General features: G+C 40.1%; 1 protein-coding gene across 1 annotated transcript in view; it reads left to right on the top strand.

Annotated features, from left to right (window-relative positions):
* Window positions 1-16,126, top strand: part of LOC122810502 (SH3 and multiple ankyrin repeat domains protein 1-like) — a 4,213,494-nt gene that overhangs the window by 937,614 nt on the left and 3,259,754 nt on the right. The gene's annotated exons all lie outside the window — the stretch shown is intronic.

Genomic DNA, 16,126 nt, shown 5'->3' with positions numbered 1-16,126 from the left:
TAGTTTGTTTGTGGTGGGATATTACTCAACTGTCCTCAATTTTGCTCGTGTTTTGGTAAGTTCCTTGGGGTTTTCACACTTTGTGTCTTTCAGAAAATGCTTCCAAATGCAAGCATATTATTCTTGCAACTTGCTGTATTTAAATACAATATTTAAAGTATATTCTGATTTTGTCTATCCACCCAGAGGTGTGAACCTTGGCTCTAGAGGATTATTATTAGTGAAGTGACACCCAAACCCATGTGTAAAAATGGGAAAAGTGATTGTAGATGTATGGATTACGTCTTTGGCCTTTTTTTGGGGGGGTGTGGGGTAGAAGTGAGACATGAGGAGACATGATTTGTATACAAATGACAGCAACAACTTAAATATATGATTTATGGCCATTTATTATTCACTTTAATCCCTATATAACACCAGAGGGGTGCAGAGAAAGTGAGTATTATCTTTTGGGCATAGAGAGGTAGACAGTAATTCCACATATGCATTTTTGTAGCTATGCAAGCATTTGTCATCTCAGTCTATTGGGAAACACTGCATTTGCCAGCTTTTTGAACATTAAAGCTTGGGCACAACTGATTTCTTCCTTGAAAGAAAGTAACACTAAATTTAAGGCCATCTTGGATCAAGGGACCAGGAAAGCTCTAAAATGTACATAGAGTGTCTATAAACCTATGGCTTTTGGGGACCTAGACCCCTAGCTTAATGCAGTTATTTCTCTGCAGTCTTGGCTAGTCTTTCTGTTCAGCTTAAGAAAAAGAATTAAAAAAATTTAAAAAGTGGTACGGTGACAGGGTAAGATAACTATATTTTGGGATTGATCTGTCTCTATAGCCAACACCATCTCTCTTTTCAAATTTCTAATATGCATTCAGTGATTCAGCAGTGCATTTCCTGCATTCTTACAACATACATATGTCAGGTGTGTATGTGAAATGCCCCAGTTGATATACACTGGTGGCTAGAGAACTCAGGATACCTGGTGGTGGCTAGAGAATAAACAGGCTCAAACATGGTGCAGGTAGCAAGAGCCTGAATTCTCTACCCACCACCATTTGAGAAAACTTTTCAGATTTTTGCATCATATTTTTGTTCTGTTCTGTTTCTCATAAAATCTGTGGTTTCTGGATTTTTAATTCACTAGATAATTGATGGTGCAGTGGTAGCATTGCTGCTTCACAGCTAGAGGTTCTCCGGCTTGATTATTGGTTGGGGTGCCTTCTGTGTGGAGTCTGCATTTGTGTGGGACCCCCTGGGTGCTTGTTTCCTCCCATGTTACAAAGACGTGTCTGCAGTGTTTCTCCCTGGGTCTCTGCTGAAAATTGGCTTTGTTCCAAGTCAGACTTTCCTGGTTAACAAATGTTAAATAAAAATGACAGGCATTTGAATTTCAGACTTCATATTCTTCAGAAAGTACACGGTAACACAAAACCTTTTATTCTAGCAATTTTCTAAGTTTATAAGATGAATATTTGAAATTTGTCCCTATTTTTGGGGCTGTGTTCCCCCATTATTGGCTTTGTCCTGGTGTTTTGTGCTAAGAGGTTGAGAGCTATGGCGAGAACTGAATTCACTAAATGGTAGGCATTTAAGTTGGTCTTCCTCTCTTTTATGGAACAGCTGATTTGGCCTACTGGTATGTTGCTCTGAATGTTTTTCACAGAGTCCTGAGTCCAAGTATCGGCAATGAAATGTATGGTGGTAACACAGCATTTTATTCTAGAACCTTCCAAGATTATGCAAGCAATGTTTAAAATGTGTCCCTGGTTTTTGGGCTTTTGTCCCCCCCCCCAATAAATTTTGACTTTTCCAGATCTCCTGTGCTGCAAAGTTGAGAGATACAGTTGAGACTGTTGAGTAGATTTTGCAAGGAGCTGAGCTTCAGGGGAAGAGAAGTTTAGTGCTGCTTATGCTGAGTCTGCTTGCATTGTTAATAGCACAACAGGTAGTATACTTGCTTTTGATGCAAAAGGCTGTGGGCTCTACTCCCACAGTATGTAGATGCATTGCTGATACTGTACTGTGTTGTAAAGGGGGTGGATGCTGCAGTCCTGAGAATGTCTTCTTTGGTGAAGATACCTAGCAACTATGAACCTGTTATCAGTTTGCCATCCATTCCCTATTACAATATTACTAGCTTATCATTTTTTTTTATGTAACATAGGCACGTTATTTGTAGATGAAACAATGAAATATAAAGTTGTTTGCTAGCAACAACCACTTCATTAGTTACAGCTCTCTTTAATATGGAATTATTTAGATGACTTTTACTTTGGCAGAGATTCTGCATATTTACTGATACTGGTGAACTGTAGAAGTTTGAGTAGACTTTTATGATGGAAATGTTCTGAATTGGGCAGTTTTGTTATTATTGGTGCATGCATTTTATTTCATTGTTTGGAAAAATGTTCAAAACAATAAATTTAAAACACCCTCTAACAACTATACAAGGAATATAATTTAATACAATCAGAAAGGTGTATCAAAGGACACATGTATGTTTCATGTGCAAGGGGCCTATGACTTGAAAACAGCCCAAAGTTAATCTTTATCTTCCACTGGCAAAATATATTTTCTCTGAATGTAGGTTTCAGTGCTGTTTCAATTAATATGAGTTTCAAGGGCAGATAAGTTTTAATCCTAAGTCTGTTTTCATTGTGAGACTGCATTGCTTTGTTTAGCAGATGTCTATTAGTGTTTGTGCTGTAAAATGTAAAATACAACTATTAAATAAAATCCAAATAATTGTAGAAGTGAAGCAGTATACACATTACAGTGTTTATGGTAAATTGGGTGAAATAGCCAAGTAATGGGACATTGGAATGGCTGCAGGGGGGAGGCTCCATTCAACCATGATTTTGTGAGGGGTGAAGGGAAGGGCGGCAAACTCAAAGACAGCCCTGGCTGAACTATACCTCTCAACTGTCCAGATTTTCACAGAATGAATAGATTTTTGCTTTTTATTTTTGGTTTGTTCCTCATAAAGTTTGTGGTTTTCTGGCAAATCATTTAGGAATTAAGTCACTAAATAATGACACAGATTGAGTTGCAGACTTCATAACCTTCAGAAAACTGCATGCTAAAACAAGACCTGTTATTCTGTCAACTAAGTTTATACAAGAGCAATTTTAGTACTTTAGTGTTTGTATGTTCCCCCAATTTATTTGGCCTTGTCCAGACTTCCTGCTTTAAGAGGATGAGAGGTACGTGCCTATAAATCACTTTATAGAATTAGGCATATCCAAACCTCTCAACTATCCCCGATTTTGGCTTAAAATGTTGCTCTCCCCTAATAATCCCTCCGCAAAATGGCAATTTTGGAAGAAAACGTGGAGGGTTTGCAATTAATAAATAACTATAATGATCAGAGTTATAGATTACTTATTTCAAAAATGCATGTAGATTCTCTTATTTTGTCAGCTGCTCAAGTTAACAGTACTAATATTACAAGTGTCCCTTCTTTGACAGGTTCCCAGCTGTATTGTGTAGCTATTTTATATTTTTGCATCACATTGTTGGTCCGTTTTTCATAACATTGTGGTTTTCTGGCAAATTAGCGACAAATCATTAAAGACTGAAGTTAGAAAATAATGACAGACATTTGAGTTTCAGATTTCATACCTTTCAGAAAATTCATACTAATGCAAGACCTACTTACTGTTCTATTATCTTTCTAAGTTTATAAGAGCAATATTTAAAATTGTCCTTATTTTGGGGCCTTTGTCCCACTTTTATGTATGGCTTTGTCCAGATTTCTTGATCTGAGGTTGAGAGGTATGACAAATGTGTCAGGGCCATCACCGTCAGCCAGAGACGTTTCAAATTGTGACATACTTGTTGCACTCCTCCCCCACGTAGTGACTCTGGATGTGTCCAAGCAAAGCAAGGAGCAGTTATGCAGTGTAAGTGTGCAGAGTATTCCCCCCATCCAAGGTAGACACAAGTACGACAGCGGCTTTTCATCTGTCCTTGATTTTGCAGAATGTTCTGGTTTTCTGTCATATTTTTATACTGTTGATTTATGCTTCTTATTATTCCGAAACTGCATGCTTTTGCAGTGCCCTGTTGCTGTGTTTGGTAGCAATGCTTTAATGACCATCGGGTAAGCTTGTCTGAGATTGTAAGATGCAAGTAAGCTTTAATAAGCATACTATTAAAGAATTGCCAGCACTGAAAGCCTTTTTGTTGTTGCCATGCAGAGAATATTTACATAACCAGATAACATATAAGCCTAAGGTATTGAAATGCATATGACAGTATTTCTAATAAAGGACAGGATTACAGTATTTTCAGAAGCTCATTACATTTGTTGGAGACTTGCAGTCATCTTTGCAGGCTTCACCCGTAAACTAAACAGAATGCCAATCTATCATGTGTGGTCCATAACCTGGGCAGTAATCCTTTAAGCAATTTATCTTGATCTTGTTTCTTGTTTGCTGCTCATTTTTTACTTTGATCATATTTTCCCCATGAAACAAGTAGATAGTTGTTGTCAGGCAGCACGTATTTTTTGCATAAGAAACATTTTTACAAGTAGGGCTATCACAGAGATTACTACTTTCAACATGTTACTTGGTACTTTTATAAAGCTGAATATAAATTAGAATTAGAACTGCAGTGCAAGACGAAGTGGCTTGAGTTGAGTGCTGCTGCTTTTTTTTATACTTGATTTTGACTGGCATTCCAGTAATTTATTTAAAAAGTAATTTATTTTTTCATGCTCACAACCTTTTTGTTTCCATCTAGATATTAAGTAAGCTGTCATGTAGTCAATCCATTAAAATATTTTTTTTCTTCTACGCTTCATTTTATCTGGATTGGACTTTCATAATGACAGTTTGGCACCCAGGGCAGTACATTTAATTAAAGTTCCAGTTTTTGTGGTTTTGAGCATAGCTCCACCCCTTTCTAGTTGGGCACACCCCTTCCAATTGGCCCCAGCCATTCAGCTGTCTCCTGCAGCCCCCCTTTGATTTGAAGTCACCAGCCACCACTGATATATATACACACATACATACACTCACATGCACGCACACACACACACACACACACACACATATATACGTATGTGTGTGTGTATATACACACACACAATTTACTAAGACTTTGTAGTGCAGGAAATCTTTTAGCTAGAGTCTGTATCTTATAGGTTCATAGGTGTGTACTAGGCTAAATACCACAAGGGCCGTTTTAAGCCTAGGCATGCATCCTAAATCTCTGACCAGTTCAAGTAACCTTGATTAGTTTAAGCAAGGGCTTGGGAAGTGAAACATTTTCAAGCATGAGGCCTGGGAGATGAACCATTTACAGGCTGCCTGTGTCCATTAGAGGCATAGGTGCCAAAGCAGGGATGAATTTCCTGTTCCCCATCCAACTGTCCAAGTTGCACTTGAGTTAGGTTAGAGAGGAACTCTTGCTTCACATGGATGGGGACCCTGTCCCAAATAAGGGGTAGTCTCTGGTTACATTCCCAACTCTCCAGCAGGTCCTGTTTGTATTACAGGCAAGGTTTAAGTTTTTAGAATAGGTAATTCTGGTGCTGTTTGTTTTGGAGCTATATAGGAGGTCCACCAGAATGAGGTCTGACAATGCCGTGTATGCCAGGCATAGATCTCCCCTCAACAGTCTGTAGGAGACAGAATACAGGGATAGGGCCTTAAAATGATCTGCATTCTCCTTTATTTTTTTAGTGAGGAATCTCTGTGGACTTTTCAGTTGTTGGCTATGCCTGGTTATGTATTTACCAAATGGGGCATTGTACTCAATAGGTCTGCTGAATACAGTGGAACATTGACTACTTTGACCTAGATGCCATACATTTGTTTATAAGTTAGACAAATAGTTGAGAAGAAACTTGAGATGATGGAGCCCATCTCTGTGGTATTAGACTTGGAGGAAGTATATGACAAGGTCTCAAGAAAGCTGGTTTGGGCAGTCTTCTGATGGTTCAAAATCCCAGAGACAGTAGTAGAATTAGTGCAGGCTTTGTACAAGGATCTGATGACACAAGTTTAAACAGTGTTTGGACTCTCAGAGATGGTTCCAGTCAGAGCTGGATCAAGGTCAAATGGAACACTAGGCAGAGAAATAGGTTGGGGTCTCCCCAGAGCAGACCCTCCTGTGACAACTCCCTATCCCCGCAGCAGCCCCCTCCCCAACCATTATTTTTTTTTTTTATTTTACATTTGTTGACTGGGCTAGTATAGCTGGATACATGTCCATTTTCAGTAGAGGCCTGGGGAGAAAAGCTCCAAGAAACATACAGAATTAATATAAAAGTCAAAACAGATCAAACTAAACAAAACAACTATTGTTTCATAAAATCATTAGTTTTTTTTTTTTTTTTTTTTTTTGTACAAAATACAATATTCATAGTGAGCATAACATGTGAACTGTATAAGAGAGGGTACAATGTACATATATACATACTTTTATTTGCAATAACATCTTTAAGGGTAAGATTAAAGAGATGTAGAGTGGTGATTAGTGTAAATGAAAAAAAGTTAGTCAGGGTTAGTACAGGAGCATAGCCAGTGTGTATTGAGAAATAGTTTTAGATTCCTTTTAAAGGGTGAGAGAGAAGTCAGAGTTGTGAGATCATTGAGTAGTTGATTCCATAATTTTCCAACTGTGTTGGAGAATAGGGAGTCACCTGCAGAGTTGTTGGATTTGGAAGTATTGATCAGCAGTTTGTTTGAGGAGCATAGGTTCTTAAGGTTATTTTAAGGTGTAATGAGGCTAGAAAGTATTGGAGTGTTGGTGGGTTGATACAGGATCTTGTGGGTTATAGCAAGCTGGTGAAATTGAAGCAGGTTAAGAAACTCTAGCCAGTCAAGTTGTTTTAGGTTAAGACTGTGATGAGTTCTGAAAGGAGAGCCTGTAGCAAATCTAGCAATATTATTATAGGATGTTGCCAGTTTGTTGAGGATGATTTGAGAAAGATTAGTGTATAAAGGTGAAGCATAGAGTAGAATGGAGATTAAATGAGTTCTGGCTATGACAGTCCTAGCTGCTGGTGAAAGAAAGTGTTTGATTCTATAAAGGGATCCAAGTTTTTTTGTTAACTGTTTTTATTGTGCTGTTAATATGAGTATCAAATTTGAGGTTGTTGTCTATTGTTATTTCTAAGAGTTTAGTTGTCAGGTCAGGAGAAATAAGAGTAACATTATTGGATGTGAGTATGAATTGTATAGGGGTGGACTTTCGGGTTGGTGTGAAGAGTAACTGTTTAGTTTTTTGGGGGGGTTTAGGAGGAGACAGCGGTTTGAGAACCATTGTTCTACAGTATTGAAAGATTTTTGGGTAAGAAACTGAAGTACAGTTTGAGAAGTGGCTGAACAGATTATAGTAGAGTCATCTGCATATTGAATGCTGTTAGTGTGTGAAATAGCTGTTTGAAGGTCATTAATATAAATGGAAAATAGAAGTGGGCCTGATATGGAGCACTGTGGAATGCCAAGGGAAATGGGATGGTAATTAGATAGTTTATTTTGCCAGAGTACTGCCTGTTGCTGGTTTTCTAGTAAGATTTGAACCAATTCATGGCTAGAGGATTGAGTGAAAGGGATTCTAGTATGTGTAAAAGGAGTTGGTGATTGACCATGTCAAAAGCTTTATATAAATCAATGAAGACTGCAGAGGAAAGAATATTTCTGTTACGATTTTCGTTGATAGTGTGTGAAGGATAGCAGGGCAGTGGTGGTACTGTGGAAAGGTCTAAATCCATGTTGACAGTTGACAAGTAAGTTGTTATGGAGAAGGTGGTTAAGTAGTTGCTTATGGATGCACTTTTCCATTATTGTTGCAAGAGGAGATAGAGCTATAGGACGAAAGTTAGAAAAGTCATTGGAGTTCCCCCCTTTATGTAGTGGGATGATATGAGAGATTTTCCAGATAGATGGGATAGTTCCTTCACTAATGGTTCTATTGATGAGAATGGAGATGGGATAGGCAATGACTTTAGTTCCCTTTTGCAGGAATTCTGCTGGGAGTTGGTCAGCTGAGGGGGTGGTAGGTTTTAATTTTTGGAGAAGGGAGCAAATAAAGGAAGTAGCCACTGGTTGTAAATGAAATGATGGGGGTGGGTTTGTAGTAGAAGTAGGCAGCTTAGAAGTATCAGGAGATAGATGGCTAGCTAGAGTTTGGATGGTGTTTGTGAAGAAAGAATTAAAAGCATTAGAAGTATGTGTGGGATTCTCAGGGTTAGAGCCTAGTGGGTTGGGAGTGATACATTGACCTGGGTAAAGAAGTTTGTTAATGCTAGTCCAGAACTTTTGTGGTTCCTTGTGATAGGTTTGCTGTAATTGGAGGTAAAATTATTTTTATCTAATAGGATGGCTTTTTCTGTATTATTTCTATGTTGTCTAAAGCTTTTTTGGTCTGTAGGATTCTTAGTAGTATGCCATTTTGCCCAGGATTTGTTTCTGAGAAGGATTTTTTTGCCTAGTATCGTTAGAGAGCCAAGGGGCTGGTTTACTTTTATTTCTGACAGAGCATACTGGGGTTTGTTGGTCCAGGATGGCTAAGAATGTGGAGTTGAAGTATTCTACTGCTTCATTGAGTGGCAGAGTTTTTAGCGGTGTCCAATTACATTGATTGAGTTCTGTTTGGAAAAGTTCTGGGTTAAATTGCTTTTTGGTGTGTACTGTTCTGAAAGTGTTAGGGAAATTTAGGTTGGTTTTATGTCTGATAATATAAGTTAGGGAATGGTCACTTGGATCATCTGGGAGTGTTCCTACTTTTTAAGTCTGAGGACAATTAGTAAGTATCCAGTCCAAGATACTTTATTTGTTGTTGGGTCTATTGGTTCTGGTAGAGGAGTTAATGGTTTGTGAGAAGCCATAATGGTTAATATGGGTGGTGGGGTGGGCATTACTACAGGACTTCCAGTCGATATTAAAGTCTCCTAGGACTATGGTTTCTTGTGGGAGATTAATAGAAAGCCAGTTAAGGATATTCTCAAGTGTATTGATGTTATTTCCTGGAGGAAGATATATACAGATAATATATATGGCTTTGAGTGTTGACCTGAAATTTTGAGAAGTATTTCAGCAATATTGTCTAAAGGTGGACTAAGATTTACAGTGCTAACTTGTAGCTCTGTTTTATAGAGGATTGCTACCCCTCCTCCCTTTTTGGCTGTGCGGTCTAATCTAATGATATTGTAACCAGGTGGGGTGACGTCAATGTCCAGTTGGTTTTAGCCAAGTTTCTGATAAACATAGGATGTCAAATTGGACATCTAGGAGGGCGTGAAGTTGAGAAATTTTATTGCAAATGCTGCATATATTGAGATGGGCTATCCAGAGTAAGTTAGAGGGTTTGGTAGGTCCTAGGGTGCTAGTTATATTTGGCTTGCTGTTTGCAGTGGTAAAGGTATGGTTTGGGCCAGGGTTAAGATGAATGTCTCGATCTAGAAAGGAGTGGAGGAGTGTTGTGTTTAGGGTGGAGGGGCTTACAATAATAGTCAAATAGTTTTCTATTATTTGGTTGTATACTTAATGTGTGCTAGTCGGTGATATTTGGCTAGTAGGTAGCTGGGTTTGGATATGAAGTTTAGGAAGGTTGGAGAGATAGCTAATGGTGGTGTTGAAGTGTGTTTGAAGGGGAAGGGAAGGCTAGAGTATAGAGCTTGTTCATTGGAGGTTAAGAGATATGCAGTGGTAAGAGGAGGTAAGAGTGAGACCAGGATTAATAATTGTAAATGATATTTGATGGTTGATGTAGACATTGTATTGGTTTGAGAAGTGAGAGAAGAATGGGAGGTAAAGTTTTGAAAGCAGGTTACCAGATATGTAAGTAGGTGGGGTGATGTAACAAGGAGGGATGAGTGGTTAAGTAACAGTGGGTGTGTTAAGATAATGGGGGTTGAGAATGGTAATGGTGTGATCTGCTTGACTGAAGTAGATGTAATGGGGGTGTGGCTTTTGGAGGAATAAATGTAGAAGTACTGGGGTGGGTGGGAATTGGAGGCAGGGTAGGGGAGCGGAGTGAGCCTGCAGGGCGAACGGAGCGGGTAGCGACAAGAGAGTAGATTGTCGAGGATGACAATCAGTTTGTGAAATTCTGCAGGTAAGTCTGAAGGTAAGAAAATTTGGAAGAAAGTTGAGAGGCTAGCAAGACGACTTGGGATGTTAGACATTTAGAATGTGATGAATGATAGCTTAGGACAAAGGAGAAAAGGTAAAACAGTAAGTCAGAAGAACACTGAGAACAGTGCTAGGGAGGTATGGTTAAGAATAGGTGAAGAAATTAAGCATACAGGAAGCTTGAATGAAGGTGCCTCCTAGTGGCCAGTCACTTTTTGCAGCAAATAGGTCTACTAAAGGGAATTTCAGGCATAGGGAGAGGAGGGAGATAAACTAGTTAGAGATAAGGAGTGTATAATTTGGAAGTAAGGGCCATTTAGAAAGCTAAATGGGGGGGTGGTGGCTGCTGGCTAACCTGACTGGGAAGCTTGCCTTACCTAGCAGTATCTATAAAAAAATATTATTAGAATTTTTCTAGAAGCTATAACAACACATACTTTTGCTGTCTTTTATCATGGTAAGGTCTCTCTGGGAGCTGGTAGGTTACTTCTTAATTTAAGACTATTTTTCTTAAACATCCAACCCAGCCACTGGGGATGCACAAGCCAGTGCATTTCTTTGTGCCGGTCCCAAGCCCGGATAAATGGGGAGGGTTGCGTCAGAAAGGGCATCTGGCGTAAAATTTTGCCAAATCATACATGCAGACAGAAGTACACATATACATACTGGATCGGTTGAGGCCCAGGTTAACAACGACCGCCACCAGTACTGTTGGCCAACAGGGTGCTGGCAGAAATTGGGCTACTGTTGGCCAAAGGAGGACAAGAGGCGGAAGGCATGGCCAAAGGCATGTAAAGGCTAGGATTGTGATAGTGAGAGTCAGAACTTTGAATGTTGGCAGTATGACTGGTATGGGGAGAGAACTAGCTGATGTGGTGGACTGAAGGAAGGTTGGTATATTGTGTGTGCAAGAGACCAGATGGAATGGGAGTAAGGCTGGGTGTATCGGAGGCGGGTTCAAATTGTTTTATCATGGTGTTGATGGGAGGAGAAATGGCGTAGACATTATCCTGAAGGAACAGTATGCTAAGAGTGTTTTGGAGGTGAAAAGAGTGTCAGATAGAGTGATGTTTATGAAGCTGGAAATTGATGGTGTAATGATGAATGTTGTTAGTGCATATGCTCCACAAGTTGGGTGTGCGATGGATGAGAAAGTAAAATTTTGGAGCAAGTTGGATGAAGTGGTGATGACTGTACCCAAGGGTGAGAGACTGGTGATTGGAGCAGATTTCAATGGGCATGTTGGTGAAGGGAACAGAGGGGATGAGGAAGTGATGGGGTAGGTATGGTGTTAAGCAAAGGAATGCGGAAGGTCAGATGGTAGTGAATTTTGCAAAAAGGATGGACATGGCTGTGTTGAATACGTATTTTAACAAGAGGGAGGAGCATAGGGTGACATACAAGAGTGGAGGAAGATGCACACAGGTGGATTATATCTTATGTAGAAGGGCCAGTCTGAAGGAGATTGGAGACTGTAAAGTGGTGGCAGGGGAAAGTATAGTTAGGCAGCATAGGATGGTGGTGTGTAGGATGACATTGGTGATCAAGAAGAGGAGGATGAGTGTGAGGGCAGCACCAAGGATCAAATGGTGGAAATTGAAAAATGGTAATTATGAGGTGATGTTCAGGGAAGAGTTAAGACAGGCACTGGGTGGCAGTCAAGAGCTACTGAATAGCTGGGTAACTACAGCAGAGCTAGTAAGAGAGAAGGCTAGAAAGGTGCTTGGTGTGACATCTGGAAAGAGGAAGGAGGACAAAGGAGACCTGGTGGTGGAATGAAGAAGTACAGGAGAGTATACAGAGAAAGAGGTTGGCGAAGAAGAAGTGGGACTGTCAGAGATATGAAGAAAGTAGACAAGAGTATCAGGAGATGAGGTGCATGGCAAAGAGAGAGGTGGCAAAGGCTAAGAATAAGGCGTCTGACGAGTTGTATATAAGGTTGGACACTAAGGAGGGAGAAAAGGACCTGTACCGATTGGCTAGACAGAGGGACCGAGCTAGTAAAGATGTGCAGCAGGTAAGGGTGATAAAGGATAATGAGGGAAACATACTCACAAGTGAGGAGAGTGTGTTGAGCAGATGGAAAGAGTACTTTGAGGGGCTGATGAATGAAGAGAATGAGAGGGATAGAAGGTTGGATGATGTGCGGATAGTGAATCATGAAGTGCAGTGGATTAGCAAGGAGGAGGTAAGGATAGCTATGAAGAGGATGAAGAACGGAAAGGCTGTTGGTCCAGATGACATACCTGTGGAAGCATGGAGATGTTTAGGTGAAATGGCAGTGGAGTTTTTAACTAGATTGTTTAAAGAAATCTTGGAAAGTGAGAGGATGCCTGAGAAATGGAGAAAAAGTGTTTTGGTACCGATTTTTAAGAATAAGGGTGATGTGCAGAGCTGTAGTAACTACAGATGGATTAAATTGATCAGTCACAGCATGAAGTTATGGGAAAGAGTAGTGGAAGCTAGGTTAAGAAGGGAGGTGAGGATTAGTGATCATTAGTATGGTTTCATGCCAGGATAGAGCACTACAGATGCAATGTTTGCTTTGAGAGTGTTGATGGAGAAGTACAGAAAATGTCAGAAGGAGTTGCATTTTGTCTTTGTGGATTTAGAGAAAGCATATGACAGGGTGCCTAGAGAGGAGTCGTAGTATTGTATGAAGAAGTCGGGAGTGTCAGAGAAGTATGTAAGAGTGGTACAGGATATGTACGAGGGTAGTGTGACAATGGTGAGGTCTGCGGTGGGAGTGATGGATGCGTTTAAGGTGGAGGTGGGATTACATCAAGGTTTAACTCTGAGCCCTTTCTTATTTGTAATGGTGATGGACAGGTTGACAAGACGAGATCAGACAGGAGTCCCTATGGACTATGATGTTTGCAGATGACATTGTGATCTGTAGTGAGAGTAGAGAACAGGTGGAGGAGACCCTGGAGAGGTGGAGATATGCTCTAGAGAGAAGAGGAATGAAGGTCAGCAGGAAGGACTAAGACAGAATATATGTGTGTGAAAGAGAGGGAGGATAGAGGAATGGTGAGGATGCAGGGAGTAGAGGTAGCAAAGTTGGATGAGTTTAAATACTTGGGATCAACAGTTCAGAGTAATGGTGAGTGTGGAAGAGAGGTGAAAAAGAGAGTACAGGTAGGATGGAGTGGGTGGAGAAGAGTGTCAGGAATGATTTGTGACAGACGAGTACCAGTAAGAGTGAAAGGGAAGGTCTACAAGAGGGTAGTTAGACCAGCTATGGTATATGGGTTGGAGACAGTGGCATTGACAAAAAGGCAGGAGTCAGAGCTTGATGTGGCAGAGTTAAGATGTTAAGATCTGCACTGGGTGTGACAAGGATGGACAGGATTAGGAATAAGTATATTAGAGGGTCAGCCCACATTAGAAGGTTTGGAGACAAAGCCAGAGAGGCAAGATTATGTTGGTTTGGACATGTGCTGAGAAGGGATGCAGAGTATATTGGGGAAATGATGCTAAGGATGAAGCTGCCAGGTAACAGGAAAAGAGGAAGGCCTAAGATGAGGTTTATGGATGTGATGAGAGAGGACATGCAGGTGGTTGGTGTGACAGAGCAAGATGCAGAGGACAGGAAGAAATGGAAACATTTGATCTGCTGTGGCGACCCCTGACGGGAGCAGCCGAAAGAAGAAGTTTCTTAGATGTCCAGCAGGGTACGTTCAGGTGGTCTATTTCAGGGACATACAGGAACACAAGGCTGGTACATGTAGAAAGAGAGAAAAGGATAGTGAGGCAGACAATACGTGAGCTAGAGAGCAGAGAGTTTTCACAGACATAGTTGCATGTTTAACCTCAGCATAAAATCACAGTACTCTATTTTTTTATCAAAACATACAATAATTACAGTATTTATCAGGTACTGCTATGAATACTAAAGCCCCTTCAAAACACAGACAAATAGCTGGTATAAAAAAGCTGCATTTGCTTTTTTTTTTTTAAATAATGCGTTAACAAACAACTTTTCCCGGGTCAGAACACAACACTTTGAGGTAACTTAGTCCAAGGATAGTTCAAATAGTCGAACGGATGTGCTCAGTTAGTACTGCATTAGTCTACAAGCAAGTCGCTAACAAGGTTTAAGCCCAGACATAAGAACCGAACCAGATTCCATTAAGCAGTTCAAAAATATACTTTGTACTGGCTATTGGTATTAACATGAGAAATGGAGGCATACAGTCACTATAGTAAAGGTGGTATGTACATTAAACACGTGCATTAAGGGTAGGGCAGTATCATAGATTAATTTTAGATCTAGTGCAGTGGAATCGCTGCTTACAGTCCCTCATGCTCAACGCTATGTTGGCTTGAGTTTATGCGGTGACTTAAGCAGAAGTTCTTCTTCTTCTTTTGTTTTTTTTCCCAGTTAGGGGTCGCCACAGTGGATCACCTGTCCGCTCATGATTGGCAGTGGAGTTTTACAGTGTCGAGTTGCCAGCCTGGTGCCCAACCTTCTACAGAAGGCACACACACACACTCACACCTAGGGCCAATTTAGAGTGTCCAATCCACCTACAGCATGTCTTTTGGGATGTGGGAGGAAACCCACGCGACCACAGGGAGGACATGCAAATTCTGCACAGAAGGCACCCCAGCCGAGAATCGAACCAGAGAACCTTTTGCTATGAGGTGGCAACGCTAACCGCTGCACCATCATGGCCGCCCTTAAGCAGAAGTATAGTATTTAAATTGACTCTGCACGTTGATATGGCAATATAATATCAGTTCCATGGCAGTAGAGCCGCTTGTTCTAGTCCCCGTGTACAACGCTTTGAAGGCATAGGCATGTACGGAGAATTAAGCTTTCCTACACTAATACAATCAATTCGGCACCTAGAATTTCACTACATTTGCCTGCACAAGGCTTTATAGTTTTAATTAAGCATTACTGCAATGTTTAAATTGATTCTACACATAGGGTAAGTGTTAATATATTGGTTCACTTAACTCTGCACTATAACAATTTGATGTCCCTTCCGCAGCAGTAGTAGTGCCGTTTATAGTAGTCCCTTGTGCACAACACTGAGTAGCTTTAAGCATAAACAGTGCAATTAGGTGATACTTCAGTGGTAAAATCAGTTCTCCAGATATAAATTAACTAATATTTATCTGCACCATGCTTTCTAGCGTATCTCTGCACATATAATCACTATGTTTATCTGTACAATGCTTTCTGGGCTTAATTAAGCGTTATTCCATTGGTTAGATAAGCTCTATACAGAGAATAATCAGTAATTCAGTGGTTACATTAACACTGCACATTAGATAGGGCAATGTCAATTTAACGTACTTTAACAGCAGAAGCACCACTTGTTACATTCCCACGTGCACCACGCTATGTAGTCTTAAGCGTATGTGGTGAGAGTGGAGTCCGCAAACAAATATTTAGTGTTCTATCACTTGGCTTTTTCTCCCCAGTTACCATAAACACTGTTCAAACCTATCAATGTGCATACTGATTTATTGTTCTGTGTTCTTTGATTCATTTTCCTGGTTGTATTAAATTATATTCCTTGTATAATACAGCACCACTTGTTGGAATGTGTTTTAAATTGGCAGTTTTGAACGTTCTTTCAGTAAGCAATGAAAAAAAAATGTATGAACCAGTAATGACAGAACTACCCATTTAAGAACATTTTAATCATAATAGGTCACTCGAGCTTATGTCATTGCAATGCACCAGTATCGGTCAATAAGCACAATCTCTGCAGAAGTAAATAAATCATCCAAATAATTCCATATTAGAGAGCTCTGTAACAAATTAGGTTGCTACTGGCAAACAACTTTACATTTCAGTGTTTCATCTACAAATTCAGTGCCAGCTGCCCTTGAAGAATGAATTGCCTATGTTATAAAAAAAAATGAGGTCCGAATGGAGAGATGATAAAATCAGCAAAAGGAGAGAAGTATTGCTGGAACTGAATTCATCCTCAAGTCTTGGTAAGTACCTTCACAAGGTGGACCCTATTGTTCACAAAATCTCAACAAGATGAAACTGATATATAGACTGCATTTTATAT

The sequence above is a fragment of the Protopterus annectens genome, chromosome 9.part0 (assembly GCF_019279795.1).
Source record: "Protopterus annectens isolate FY-2018-M chromosome 9.part0, PAN1.0, whole genome shotgun sequence".
Lineage (NCBI taxonomy): Eukaryota > Metazoa > Chordata > Ceratodontiformes > Protopteridae > Protopterus > Protopterus annectens.
This window is presented reverse-complemented; position numbering and strand designations above follow the sequence as displayed.